Genomic DNA, 15594 nt, shown 5'->3' with positions numbered 1-15594 from the left:
GCCAGAAATTCCCTCCATTCCACAGCACTCTGACAAGTAATATATAGATGTGTGGAAGAATTAAGCCATAATTAGCAATCTTGTTGACCCAGGTAGTCATCTAGTGTTCTTAAAAAAAAAAAAAAAAAAAAAAAAAAAGAAAGAAAGAAAGAAAGGAAAAAAGTGCAAGCATTTCCAGGTTGTAAAAAAGCAATGACAAAAATGTCAGTTTTCTGAAAACAGCAGCTGACAATTTTATACACTAAATAATGCTATTTTATAGTAACAAGTACAACATCAGCAACACAGTAAAGTTAACATATTAACACTGACAGAGATTATCTCTGTTCTCTATTAATCTGCATTCTTGACAGATGGTTATTTATGAAAATTAAGCATGAAGCTGAAAGGTTATCTATGGCCATATTAGCAAACATCTGCTTGCGATTCTGATTTCATGTTTGCATGCTATTCTTGGAAAAGCAACCATTTTTGAGAAGTACCAGATGTGACCAAGTGTTCTTAATCGTAAAATATTCATTTTAGCAAGATAAAAGTTCAGTAAAAAAGCAGGGCCAGGAAAGAAATCATATTCTCTGAACACAGCAACTGCTTTATTTATACTGCTCCTGCCGCTGAATACTCCAGGGGAAAAGTGTTTCTAAAGAGAAAAAAAAGCAGTTTATTTAGTGTGCCACTACAGATAATTACTCTTCAGTTTTTAAATGTGAAACATTCAAAGGAATAAACATGAACTCAGTTTCAACTTGAAAGCGGAGAAATTATGCATTACAGGAACTGAACCACCTATTTACTCTCAGGCAGTGGATTGACATGGTACCCTTCAATCTCCAGTGGCAGCAGCTCAAGCAGCCTTCCACAAACTGACTTTAGGGATCATGACTTACTCCCCAGATGACCTCACCAAGATCCCTCACTACCCACAACAAGGGAGAAATGGTTAACTTTGGGCTGGGAACATGCTGCAGGCAGCAGACTCTCAAAGGAGTCTATACAAAGGAATTAATGCAGACCGAACCAAGGAGGGAGGGGTTGTTATATCTTTTAGAACCTCACTATGCTTAAATTGGTTCCTAAAATTTAAAAAAAAAAAAAAAAAAAAAAAAAAAAAAAAAGCTTCTGCACCTCCAAAACATTTGTTCATTGTGTTTCATACCTGCACTCTTTGAATGAATAATACTATTAATCCAAAAGAAATTTGTAGATAAAGTTTGTAGATAAAGACTCTGCTAGGTTTGAGAATTACTCTTCTGGTGAGCCCCTTGTGCAAAATTCTGAGCAATGCACTTCATTTACATCCCAATAAATTTTCAGAGGAATGCAATACCATGTAAAGGTTTAACTTTGGGAAAGCTCAGCTTTCTCAAATACCATATGACAAGAAAATGTTGCACTGCCAAACTTACCTTCAGTCTGCAGTCCTTCTAATTTTCTGTTGGGGTTTTGTTGTTTTGGTTTTGGTTGTTTGGGTTGTGGTTTTTTTTAAATTAGATTTAATTTAATCCAGACTGGCTAAATGACAAGACTCATAACATCTAAAGTAAAACTACGGGTGACAATCAAAGACCTGCATTATTAGTTGATGCTGCTCATACATCCTTTTATGTGAGGAACACAGATTACCACAAATGCCAAGCACTAAAAAGTCATAAATTATCTCTTTACCTATAGAAAAGGGAGTTTGATCTGGAAGGCTACTGTTTCTTAAAATATCATCTTAGATCTTTTTCATATTCTAATGGTTTGGGACATTCACCAAGTATATGATTCAAGTTTTGAAGATTCCTCCATTGGACAAAAATATTTCTTCAACAACAATTCAAATTCTCATATGATGTGGCTCCTTGTGCTGGAGCTGCAAGACTACAAATTAAAAGCCTCATAATGAAACTGAGTTAAATCCTGTATTCTGAATGTCCACTGTAATTTTTATAATTAAACTCTTTATTTAGAAAAAAAGGCCACATTTTTCTGTTTATAATATATACTTCCTATTACTCTCTCACTGCATATCTGATTCCCCTCTAAGACACCTTCAAAAAGATCTAGCAGCCTTTTCCCCTCAAATATTTATCAAGTTGGGTTTTTTAACACTATGTTTTTCCTACATGACACACCAGTCTTTTGGTAGAAGACAGAGATCTTAACTTCATAGTTGTTTAGATCATAGAACTTCCTGGCATAAGCAACAAATAGATGGACAGAAAACATAAAATTAATTTCAAATAAGAGAATTTGGAAACTAACATTTGCTCAAGATGTTGAGATTTTCGTATATTCAAAAAAGCAAAAGAAAAATAAAAATCTAGCTATTTTAAAATAATTATGAGTTTTACATTAAAAACACTGATGTATTTCAGAATTTTGTTTTTAAGAAAAGGCAGGAGCCAGCTCCTTCTCAAGATGCTCCTTTCTGGGAAGAACAGTGTATGTTCCTAAATGTCATGACGTAGGAAACAAGGAAAGAAGGAAAGGAGATGAAAAACACAAGTTAGAATAACTGAAGACTAGTTTAACGGTGAATAAAGAGATTATCAAATAAAATTAAATTCTAAACGTGAAAACTTCTTTGTGCACCTCAGAAAACATGAGCCGTCCAGTTCTTTCATGGCTCAGCAATGCTTTCACAGGTTTTGCTTTTCACTCTCTTGCTCCATTAGTTCACATGCATTTTTAAGACTCAGATTAAGGCTCCCAGCGGGAAACACACCATCCTCCACGCAAAGCCCTGGAAGGCACAAGGGTTTGACTGTGGCAGCCAGGTGGAAACACCGGCAGATCCCCACCAAGGTGTGGGACCAGGAGCTTGCCAAGCCCCCACGTGTCCCAGCCGTCACCTCCCGTCCTGCTCTTCCCAGCACTGGAACAGGATTTTGGTTTGGGCCTGCTGCAGGCTTTTGTTTTAATGTTCAGGACCTGGAGAAGATTCCTCACCACCACCACAATAAGCAGAGGAAAAGAAAAGAATTTTTTTAAAAAAGTTGATTTTCCCCTCTTTGCTTCCCCTTCCCTGAAGCACAGGAATTTGCACAAGGGGCAAATGACAGAAAAATCTGCCCCTGCACATACAAGAGGCAGGTCCAAGAGCTGCCTTGAGAGAAGGGGACTGCTGAAGGGAGAGTTATGCTACATTAAGCTATATAAAATGTAACTAACTGAACTGCATAGCACAATGTAAGTTGGGAAGAGCCCGCTTCCCCTCCCACCCATGGACTGTGCAGAGGCGATGCCTGCAGCCACAGAACAAAATGCAGAGCACACCTTAAGCTACCTCTGCAGGAAGGCAATGGCTGGAGGAGTCTTTCTGGGACAAGCAGGGCAGTAGGATAGGGAAATGCAGAAACAGACACAGTAGCAAGGGAGCAAAGGTAGATGAATAGAAACACCAGAAATCACCCATTTAATGCAAAAACACAAGCAGATCTGAAATCCTTCCAAGTCTCTTCAGCAACGATGAGCCCTTTTGTAAACAAAAGTAGCTCTTAATATACTTTCCACTTGAAATTAATTCCTCCAAATGGAAGAGTAAAGCAGAACAGCTTCCATTTTGGATATATGAAAGTATCCAAATTGTGTTCCTTACACAACCCTGCACCCTTGACATCATTTTGGGTGTAAGCCGAGGAGCCTAACACCCCAGGCAGATGGGCAAGTCATGTACGCACAGACAAGTGGTATGTTAGCTACTGTGCACAAGAACATCTGCATCTAGCTATGGTGCCTTGAAATCAGAAAAGAACTGTTTTCAGCAATCTCATAAGCTATGCAGATAGTATAAATAGATATGGTTTACATTTCTGCTTTTCTTTAAAATTGTTTGGGATAAATAATTCCTTTGCTGAATTTCTCTTGCATAAGAGAGCAAGACAAGAGGTTAGATATGTGCAAAAATGGGGGTTCCCTTGGGGGGGGGGGGGGGGGGGGGGCAGACGACGCACGACGCGGCACAACAGCACCCCATTCAAGATTGTCTCTGACTGGCATAATGTCCCAAAGAAGGGAAAGGATAAGTGAGATTTGTGTTTTAAATGTTTACATCACTGTACTTCATATCTTTGAATCCTATTAATTTTCAGCTCACTGGGTGCCCTTTACAGATATTTGTTCAGAATTTTTTTAAATGTCATCCATAAAAATAAAGCCAGTGAGGAAAAGTAAAACTTTATCATTCATTAAAAGTTGCCAGCTACTCTAGAAGCCTGCGACACGCGGGCAGCCTGCCGAAGAAAGAGACTCTTGTTCTCGCCCTGCACGCAGCGCCCCACGTAACCTTTAAAACCCCCTCGGATGCACAAAATAGCATCGGTGCCAGAGCCCCGAGAAACAAGGCCCTGCAAGTAAGAGGGCCAAGCCACAGACGGCCCGACAAGGACAAATCCTGTCTTGTGGGCCCAGCCGAGGGCGGCCCCGGGAGCTGGCCCCGGCCCGAGCAGCCACCGCCGCCCAGCGCGGAGCCGCTGCGCTCCCCCCGGCGGCCGAGGCGGAGGCGGGGCCGGGCCGGGGGGACACGGGCCGGGCCGGGCCGGGCCGGGCCGGGGGGGGGAGGCCCTCGGCAGCAGCCCAGCCCGCTCCCGGCCCTCCCGTGCCGCCCAGGAAGGGGCAGCGGATGCTGAACGGCTCCTCCCGGGGCCACAGCTCCCATTTCACCTCACCCTCCCAGCAGAAGCGTGCCGTTTCTCTTCTCAAGCCCCCCCCCCCCCCCCGCAAACATGAGCGGGGTTTGCCCCTTCGTAGGCAAAAAAAAAATTAAACCGGTTAATTGCTGTGCCGGGCGCTGGTGAATGGTCTAATTTATTGTGAATGATATAAAGCCTTCGGAGTTCTGGTCTTTACTCAGCAATCCAGAGACGGAGCTCTGTGCCAGAGACCATAAAGAGAATCCCATAAAAGAATTGGCTACAAGACTTGCATTATGAAATTACAGAAGCACAGTAATAGGATCTTAATATCTACCCGTGGAGACACTTGGTTTAAAAAGAAAATTTGTAGCGTTTAACATAAACGAGACAGCACCTTGAAACCAGTAAAAGATAAAAAAGTTAACCTACCGGAAAATCTGCACCTACAAGCAACCAAGGAAGGCCCAGTCAGCTGTGTCAGGTAGACACAGAAGAAACATTTCTCATGTGTTAGGGATACATCTTTTAAGTTAAAACAAAGTTAAAACTAAATTAACGTGCTCGCTGCATCGTTTGGAAACTTCTGGACGACGTGCTGCAATTTCAGTAATAACATCAGAAACTAATAAACGGTCATGGGTTGTTAGACACCGAAACAATACAACTGCAGTCAAACAATTCCAGTGCACGCTGGTGCTCTGTTAACATTAAAGCAAACATCAAAAGGAGCAATTTCTCACACTTAGACTCATCTGTCTCCAAGTTTTTGCCCTCAAGTTTTCCCTCACTGAGCTCCATCCATTAGAGCTCAAAGAGGAGCTCAGACACCAGGCTGCATGCAACCCCTGCCTTTTCAACAGCTGTGTCATTTAGCTGCTTTGAGGATAGTTAATGATGCTTATTAGCATGCTGACAGCTGATGTATCCATCATTAATACCATTAGTGAATACAGCAGCAGTCAGAAACTTCACAGTAACACAGATAAGGCCTGGGAGACTGCATCTGCAGACAGCGAAATCTAGCTCGGCGGCATTAGCACTCATCGGTCCATTTTCTCATCATTGCTATCATACTAAAATGTTTTTCTGCCCCCATGAGTGTTGAAGTTTGTTCATCCAGCTGCAGAGTTTCAACAGAAGACACATAAACAGCACTCAGCAACTTAAGATGCTAGGGTACAGGAGATGTGGCTTTAAACCTATCTAGGCTGAGGAATTGCCGAATGTCTTTCCCATTTTCATGCCAAGTGATGCTGGAAGTGCTAACTAGGGGCTGAAGTGTAGTAATTCCTTAAATCACCACTCACATGACAGCTACTACAGAAGAACTGCTAGTTTGAAGGCAGCGACATACAAGATAACTTGAAACGCTACTGAAAGTGCTTCCAACTAACCCACTTACCTTTGACATAAAATGACCGGAACTATTCATAATCGGGTCCCAAGTTCAGAGGAGCAGAGGTTAAGTCAACAACTAAATGTCGGCTTTTCTAGCTGCACAACACAAAGCAAGAAAGCTTCAGGAACTAGGTCCTGGTCTCAGCCTCACATATGGCTTTGCAAATGCTAGACTTTGGACTTCTTGCACACCCAATATTTGGCATTGCCTCAGATGCCTGAGCTCCATGGAGACAGGATATCAAACATAACCCACATGTGGCATTTCCTCGCTCTCTGGGCCTCCTGCCCCAGAAAGTGGGTTTTAGCCTGGATTCTGAGGCACCCAACTTCTCTGCATGCTACAGAAACAGCCCAAGCGTGTAGATGAAACACCTAAATCAGGGAACCGACCCTCTTCTTAAAGCAAATTGCAAAACCTCCTGTTAGGCAACTCAAACAATGAAGGCAAGATCTAACATGGAAGCACACACCAACCATACAGGTTGGAGAAACCCACAACCCATAAAGCTATTTTCACTGCGAGGAGAGGCAAGCAGCAGCACAGGTTGCTCTCAGAGGTTGTGCAGGCTCCATCCTTGGAGTTTTTCAAGACATGACTGGATCAAGCCCTGAGCAACCTGTGAGCAGGAGGCTGCTCTAGCAATCTTCTGAGGTCCCTTCCAGCCTGGCTTATCCCATAAGCCCTTATGATACATGCCACAACATGTCATGCAATTGGACCTTGATGTTATTCTAGCCTCTGGAAGGTACTATTATGGAGATAAACACAGATTAGTAAAAACTGATTCCATGAATAAGACTTCGGGGTTTGTCATTTTTAAAAGTTCCAATCTGGCCCAAAATATTCTTTATTATTGGGAGAAGGTAACACAAATAATTTTGAAAAGACCATCAGCTAGATACTGCTGTTCTCCAATATGATTTCCAAAGCAAGATGCTTGAAAAGCAATTTATGTATGAAATACACTGTCTTCATCCAACTTTTGCCTAACCCCAAAATAAAAAAAATGAACTGTTCCTACTGGAAACCAACCAGATAGTAGACCGCAACTCTTTTCTTTTTAAGAACAGAAAAAGATTTTTATTTGCAAGGAGCCATGAAACTATGAGCTAGTTTTTATGATTTTGTGATAAACATTAACTTTGCTAAATAAAAAAGGAGACTGCATTCATTTCAAGTGCCATATTAGGGAAACAATGTTGCCTTTTTATGGCTATCTATTACATACTAGCTGAATTTCAATAATCAATTGTAATTCAGCACCATATCATCTATTTATATCCGCTGTTCTCGGCCAACTGCAGATTACTGCACGCTCTTGAAAAGTTTGGCCAGGATTTCAGCATAGTTGGCAAATGCAAGCTGGCAAGCTCTTAGCCAATTAAAGTCTTTATAATGACTATACCACCACATATGAGACTGCTAGAAATGGGACTGGACGAAGTACAAAAATCTTACAGTCATGCTTGTAATACGTGACTCCTTCGCGCTTCTCTTCAATTTTGCTTTGCTGATATTATGGTAGCATACTACAACTATCCCATCAGTCCTTAAACTGAAGATGTTTAAGTATTAGCTCCATGTCCCAATTATGTTAAAAGAGGATTATCCACACTAAAATATGGTTTATTAGAATAAATGTTACAATGGAAGGTATTTCCTCACTAAATGCATAATACACATTCAGCCAAAGTACTAATTGCATACTGCATGACTAAGAAACAAATACGTATAATCCATCCTTATGGATTTCAAAATGAAGACAAATAAATCTATAAAAGTTTTTCCACCAAACCTTTCCAAGTAACCTCCATACAAAGTCATAGTAAAAAAGGATAGAAAATATTTCCTAATCACAGAATTTAGACTCTTGCCAGACAGAATGCAGTTTCCTAGGTAGGACTCATCATTCCTAAAACAACATTCAGTCTGAACTATCTTGACAGTCCATGTTCTATGTGACCCCAAGAGAACCCTGTAGATTTTCCCCATTGGCATCCCAATATCCAACAACAACAGAACACTGAACTCTGACATGCTTGTAGAGGGTCTTCTATTATTCTATTTTATGCAATACTGCAAGAAAAAAAATGGTTTAAACAGGAAATAGTAACCCAATGATAAAAAAAACTTAATACTACTACATTTCACTTAAGAACCTTCCTAAGTCCAAAAGCTATACACAATTAGTTTCTAAAACAATTAGTAAATGCCTAATTGTAAGCAGTCTTGCATATTATGCTGTGCATTATACCCGAGTTATGCAGCAAGACTGGATTTATGCAATATAGTTTCAATGAATTCTAAGGAAAGTGCAGAATAAGGTAACAACATTGGTCATGCAGTAACACATTTCACAGCCTGTAACGTTTTTTAAATTCTAAGGACACATCACAAACTGCAAATTAATAAATAAATGCATATTTTGTTTGTCCCCCAGAAAATCTCCTCTGAGACTTGAGACTCCAGCTAGAGAGAGGTCTGTTTGAACTGCATATCCAGGCATGGGAACAGAGAGATGGAGCACACACCAGCATCAGCCGGGTCAGCCCTAACATCACACCTGGAGAGAAAAAGACCAGGAGGGATGCATGTATGTTGGCGTGTGTGCTGTCCAGAACTCCTAAATCTCACAAGACCGAGTTGCATTCTTCCAGAGTTAAGGGGTCCTTTAGCCAGTAGTGCAAGCAGGGCTTCCTGCTACATCCTCATAAAGGAAATGACCATGAGCACAAGAAACATTGGGATCCTCTTCTAGGATACAGATCACAAGAAAACTGAATGAGAGGGAAGCACCAGGTAGGCAAGCTGAAGAGTAAAATGCAGCTTTTGTGAGTTTGAGTGGCACAGACATGTATCTTAGCAATAAGCAAACCCCAGAAGTTTTCTGTCATGATGCTTTTAGTTTGTTTGTTTTAAGTTGCATCCTTCATCAAATACTCATCCCCAGTCACAAAGCTTGTAAGGACTCCTCTAAAATTCCACCTCAAAGAAACCCACATCTTTTTTAGCAATGCTGACTGAGCACTGGCACAGGGTACCCAGAGAGGCTCTGGAGTCTCCATCCTTGGAGATGCTCAAAAGCCACCTGGACAACCAGCTCTAGGTGAGCCTGCTTGAACAGAGAGGTTGAACAAGATGAGCTCCAGAGACCCCTGCCAACCAATTGTGATGGTTGACATCCTGTCATGCTCTCAAGCAAACTCATACTGACTTCCACGAAGGCACCATTTCACTTCTCACCGTGCTCAAAGAAGGGACATAGGAAAGTAACAGCTTCCCCTGCATCTCAGTTTGGGGCCTAAAGTAAAAAGATGCAGAATACTATAGGAGGAAGGAAGAGATACAAGGAAAGGAACTATATGGGAACAAATACAAAAGCTACACTATATTAAAAAAAAAAAATTACCACCCATGGTCCACCGGATTTTACAGACTTACCATTAAATTGGACAAACTCAAACACTGTATCAAGTGATTTGGAGATATTCCAATGAGTCAGTGGAGGGTTTCTTGAAAGGCTTTCAATGGGGAGCTAAAGTAAGATTTGTTCCCCTTCCCCCACCCAAGGAAACTGGAGCAAAAGGGATAATGACCAATCATTTTAATATCTCCTTAATCAAAAAAAAGATAACCTTTACGATCAAGGGGTATTTCTGGGGGGACCACTGCACTGTCCCAATCTATTCTGTCCCTGCCCTGCCGCAGAACCTGTTTCTTCTCCTGGTACGACCCACCACCCTGGCACAAATAATGTTATTACCCCAAGATCTGGCAGTATACCTCAGTGTTAGCAACAAATATCTCAGCGTTTTCCTTGATTTTCATATGTGTGTTTAGACTGACTTCATTTCATGCTGGCTTGGAAAACTACCATTCCATTATTTAATGAATTCTGAGGTATTCAAGAATATAGCCAATTCCAGCTTATATTAGATGAAAAATTGAAGAAACACTGTTATTCAACTGTGTCAGGGAAAAAAAAAATAAATAGGAGCAGTTTTCCACATATAAACTATGTATACAAAGTTCCCAGACATCTTTAGTGAATCCAAATCTACGAATACCAATCTAGAGAGACTTACAGATAAACTTAATGTCAAACATTATGTGCAAGTCTTCATTGGATCAAGACCAAGGACCTCACCTTTTTCAGTCAGAAGGATTTAGATGTTTGGTATGACAGAAGAATATCCCTTTGCACCACAGCACAACACATTCAAGGAAAAGCAATTATTTTTTTCAGAATTAAAGAATCAGTGGTGCCTAGCTGGAAAGCACTGTTTTGGAAGAGGCCCAAAGGCCCAAGTAATTGCAATGGACTAGAAAGGCCTTCACCCCCAGGTCAGCAATTTACATTCCAGCGAGGCTATTTATGAGGGAAAGAAGTTACCACCAACCACCCTTTGAATGATAAGCTGCCAGTTTCAGTGCCATTGCCAGGGCACAAACATGTACAGATACCATGACAAACCAGTCACGTGGACTAATTCAGCAGAAGAGCCCAGGACTGAGGTAATACACAAAATTACTTAATCAGTTACCAGAAGTGAAGTAAGATAGCTAAGCTGGGTCTGCAACACATTCCCCTCTATGGGCTTGAGCTTCTTGCCCACCACAACAGTGTCAAATGCAGAATCAGCATAAGGAATGGTAAGTAAAAATACCCTTTCATCCTCCATCAGATTGTTAACTCATTACAATTTGATATAAGTGATGGGTCAAATAGAAAAAGAAAGTCCACATTTTTCCTCTTTCCCTGCCAGCTAACATTAGTTCCACCCCACTTTCCCAGTTATTTCTACAGTTCCCTCCCTCTCAGCTTGTTTTGTGTCTTCTTGCTTCAGCGCGTTGTCCTTTTTCTTAGTCCCAGATTTGCCACCCATAATCTACTTTCTCCTGATTGCTTTCTTCACTGCTTCTAACTTAACTTCTAATAGTCCTCTGCAAACACTAACTGATAGTTAAGATAACAATTATAAAAATAAGCGAGTCTTATCTTTAAGACTTCTGTATCTAGAAAACAACCTTTAAGTACCTACGTTCTCAGTACATGCACAAAGTTTTCCATATGTATGTAAAAATCTCAAGTGTAATAGGGATGCAATGAAACATCAAAAAAGTGAAAATTCAACCATGGCTGAGAGTTAGAACAGGAACTAGAACTAAACATCCTCATTTTCAACTCTGAGTGAAAGACAAGCTTCAAAATCATTAACTGTCTCCCTTTGCTTACAGCAAGAGGTCACAGCAAATGTCAAACACAAGAGAGCCGTTCAATTAAGGGCAACCTTACAAAATCCAAACTATTACCAACAGCCGCCTAGACGTCATCCTCGCCCCAACAAAACCACTGCCCGGACAGCAGCTATTACACAAGACTCCACACTAGAGAGCTGCCAAGCTTTAACCTTCAATGAAGGGAAATTAATTTATTCTCTCGAGAAACAATTCTGCCACACCAGAGTGTTGGCTTCCTAAGGAATATGTCATAAAAAAAGCAAGCTAACTTTTCCCACCTCTTCCTCTAGCCTAAACCAAAAGCTATACATATGGAGTAACAACACAGTAATTTATCACAAAGCAATAAACAGGAGATTGCTATTTCAAATAGCGAAAGTAGGTAGACAGCAAGTTAGCTATTCAGAACATCTATCTGTTTAAAAAAACCCAAACAAACAAACAAAAAACCAACCAACCAAGAAAACCGCAAAACCCATGATGAATAGGAATACAAGGGCAATGCTTTGGGGTGGGGGGGTGGGGTGGGGGGCATATTCCAGAAAAAAAAAGTAACTAAATGCAGTCATTTTTTCAATGGCAATTTTACTGTTGTACATTGAATGCTTTTGAAAACATAGCCAGTCTAAACTATAGCAAATTATCAAAACAGTTTTAGAATAATTCATCTGCCATATAGGAAAAAACAGTATATAATTCCAGGCACAAAAGCATTAAAAATACTCATTACTAATCCTCCTCTAATTTTGCAGTGATCTGTGGATAAAGGTTCTCTAAAGCCTGAACCATGACATAATATAAAATCTTTGGGCCTATGCACATCAGTCAGAGCTCCAGGTACGCACAGTATGAAGTCAGAGCCAGTTTCTGGCTGCAGGAAGAGTCGTGCACTATTAACGCTGCACCCTGGACACAGTACATACAACACGACCAGCTGTGTGCACAGAACTTCCTGCCTGCATTAGTTTGGGTGTTATCAAAGGAATTTGAGATTAGGTTCTATTTCTTGGTCAACATACAGTTAAGGAAAAAAAGAAGTTGTTATATTTAGTCAGAGATCTTCTAGCTTGGTCACAGTATAAAAACATCATTCTTGGAGAGCTAGATGATATAGGCTTCTACGCACTGCATAGTCGCTGCACTTTGTTCGCGCAGTTCACAAGGTCAGAAGAACAAAAATAAATAAAAATGGTTTTGATTTCCATCTCTAACTTGCAGAAAGTTAGTTTACTAGAAGTCTACAAGATTACATCTTAATGTTTGATATTATGCAATACTTTGTCTAATAGTCTAACTATGCTTTCACAATAAGAAAAAGCTACTGTCCCCACAGCCTTTCTGAGCAACCCGAGACATGCAAACCATCAGCTGGCGATTTCCCTGGGCGGTACGCGATGCTCGTCTGCAGAGCTCCAAACAACTATTTTGAAAGTATCAGGACAGAGAAAGAACAAGAAATGAAAGCAAATTAAGAATGACTGATTTCAAACAGCAGCACAAAAATAAAGCACTAAACACGACATTTAAATATCCTGAGAAACTTACGTCACCATGCCCACCGATACTGCACGCAGGGGCTGAACTCTGCCAAACACGGACAACCCAAATTCTGCTATCCTTGAAGTTAACAGTAGTTTTGCTTTAACTCCAGAAGCAGCAGGAAAAAGTTGGCCCTCAGCTGACAGCAGACCATACCTCAGGGCACGCGCACGGGCGAAGACACACGCGAAACACCCCACTGAGCATCTTCCACCCTGACGCGGTCCCTGCGAGCAGGACAGCGAGTCGAGGCGTGGGGGGACCCTGCACTTGCGGGGTCTCTGGAGAGCCACGCGTTCATCTTTAGGGCTCAGAGGAAAAGCTTCCGACTCCAATCGCACATTCTTAAGAGATTTTGGGGGGGGGGGGGGGGGGGGTGTCCTCCAAAGAGCACAATAATTCTGTTGTGGAAAGCTTCCGACTACAGTCAACACAGTCATGCAACACACGCACTTCCCCCCCGCCCCGCTTCGTATTTTGGGGGAAAAAGTCATTTTTGCGGCACTCCGTGCTTACCAATAAGTAACTTCCAAGTTTGACTCACTCGTAAGTTTACTCGCAAGCAGAAGGCACACAGAGGGACGCACAGGGACGGCCAGACCAGCCGAAAGACGCGGCGCTACCGAACCACCCGGGCCGGCCGCCGGAGCCCACCCGTGCGCGGCCAGCGCTAAGCCGCCCGCCCGGCTCCCCGCGGAGGCTGCCGGTGCCTCCCCCGCCGCCCGGGCACCCGCTCCGCTGCCCCCGGGGCCGGGGCGCCCGGCGCTGCCCTCCGCTTCCCCAACTTTGCTGAGGGTCCCGGGAGGCGGCGGCGAGGGCAGCGCGGCGGGGAGGGGGGCGCGGCCCCCCGGCGCCGACCCCCGCCCCGCTCAGCCGCCACCTGCCCGCCCCAAGGTCACCCCCTCCCCCGGGAAAGCAAACTTTGGGGACCACTCACTTCCGCGGAGCGGAGCGCCGGGATGCAGCCGCCGCGGCCGCGGAGAAGCCGGGGAGGGGGGCGGCGCGGAGCCTCCGCCGGCTGCAGCGCGCAGGGCGGGCTGCCCGCTTCTTCCTCCTCCTCCGCCTCCTCCTCCTCCTCCTCCTCCTCCTCCGCCTCCTCCGCCCTCTCCCCGACGACTTTCACTTCACCTGCAGGCAGCCCGGCTGCGGCGGGGCGGGCGGCTCCGCAGCTCTCCGCGGGACTGCAGTCACTGCGGCAGCGCCCTCCCCGCCCCGCGGGGGGAGCCGAGCCGGCCCGGCGGGGCGGGCCGCGCAGCCAGGCGCAGCCCAGCGGCCGCTCGTCCCGCCGGGGAACGGGTTGAGCCCTGCCCTGGGGGTGCCCGCAGCGCCGGGGGGGGCGGGAGGGAGGGAGGGGGGAAGGCAGGAGCTCCGGGGTGCCGAGGATCGTCCCGAGCCCCCCCGCCGCGGGTGCGGTGGCAGCGCGGCCCCGCTGCGCGCACGCCCCGGGATCCTTTCCCCGAGGCGGCTGCTTGCCTGCAGCTGCAGGGTAGGGATTGCCCCCGTGCTGTCAATCACCTCCCCGGTGAGGGCTATAAATATTTATTAGGCATCCTAATAGCCGCATCATGCTAAGCGGAGCACTTTATTCCTGTCGCTCCTGTGGCTCGGCCCCCCCCCCAAAGCCAGTCCTACACGTGCTTCGTTTTAACTCGCTCACGCACAGCCCCCGCCGGCTCCGCGCCGGGGAAGGGGTCTCCTGCCACAGCCGGGGAGAGGGGGCTGCTGGCAGAGCATCGGCGTGTGCGCAGCACCTGGAGCCTTCCTCCTTTTTAAGGGCGGCCGAATGTTGGCCGGCTCGAGTGGTTTCCATCAGAATACATCCCTCAGCGGGGAGGCGACCGTCTTCCTCTGTGGGAGCATCCCATTAGTGGACCTGTTTGGGCAAACGGGGCTTTTGTGCTCTGAGCTGTGAAAAATACCTTAAGCGAGACTCTGAATCACAGGAAGCCCTGAAATAAGAAGCTAATCTTGGATGCAGTTAACTGTGTGATCCCGCTAGAGAATGAGGATAAGAAATGACAGAAACTTTTTACAACTGCATACGTGGTCCAAAAAAAAGAAACGGGGTCTCTCAAGACAGAAAAGGCATGTATGAATGAAATATACCAAATTAATCTCTATTTTGTTCTTGTTTTCCCCCCTTACAAAAATGACTCTTGATGCTGGGTGGCATACAACCACCCTGACTGACAGGAGCTCCCCCAACTCGCAATACCTCCTGCAACAGCTGCCAACTTCATAAATTTTGCTTATCTGAGAAATTGTAGAGGTAAGAGCAAGAAAGAACAAGACAGGCAGCATTTAAAAACCCTGGTTACAAAGGCATAAGCTTGCCTTGGTTTATGTTGACAGAGAGTGGTGGTTTTATTTTGCAGGTGATCTTTAAAATGGAATCCACTAGTAACACAATTTTTGGTTTCTGCTTTCCTGCACCTCCTGTTCCCAACCAGCTGACACTTCTTTCTGGGAAGTGGACAGTTTGAGCTTGACCTTTCTATCACAAAGCATGTAGCTTTGTCTGCATAGCGTGCTGGGAAAAAAATAGCAGCTATGGACTTGAATAATCCCACTTACACATGAGCTAGAGCCGCAACAAAACATCATTAATGTATATCCTTCCAAACTTCATGCTTGCTAATATAAGTAAATAACTAATTGGCATTTTGCCAATCCCTCTGAGATTTTGGAGTAGATGCTTTAGAGGGACATCTTATTACCAGGACTTTGATTTTGCTAAGTATGATACACTGCATTTATGCCTATGGTAAGGGGTGGTATTTGTATTTGTATTAT

General features: G+C 44.0%; 1 protein-coding gene across 4 annotated transcripts in view; it reads right to left on the bottom strand.

Annotated features, from left to right (window-relative positions):
* The window catches only part of KIAA1217 (KIAA1217 ortholog), a 372331-nt gene extending 358436 nt beyond the window's left edge, over positions 1–13895 (bottom strand). For 3 of the 4 annotated variants that reach the window (XM_049799185.1, XM_049799195.1, XM_049799187.1), the window contains exon 1: positions 13739–13829. The gene's annotated coding sequence lies outside the window, so the exon portion shown is untranslated. Of the gene's footprint in view, positions 1–13738 lie in introns of all 4 variants that reach the window. The other variant, XM_049799191.1, reaches the window with a different exon arrangement.
* Positions 13896–15594: the final 1699 nt, after the last annotated feature.

This window comes from Accipiter gentilis, chromosome 4 (genome assembly GCF_929443795.1).
Source record: "Accipiter gentilis chromosome 4, bAccGen1.1, whole genome shotgun sequence".
In the NCBI taxonomy this organism is placed as follows: Eukaryota; Metazoa; Chordata; class Aves; order Accipitriformes; family Accipitridae; genus Astur; species Astur gentilis.
This window is presented reverse-complemented; position numbering and strand designations above follow the sequence as displayed.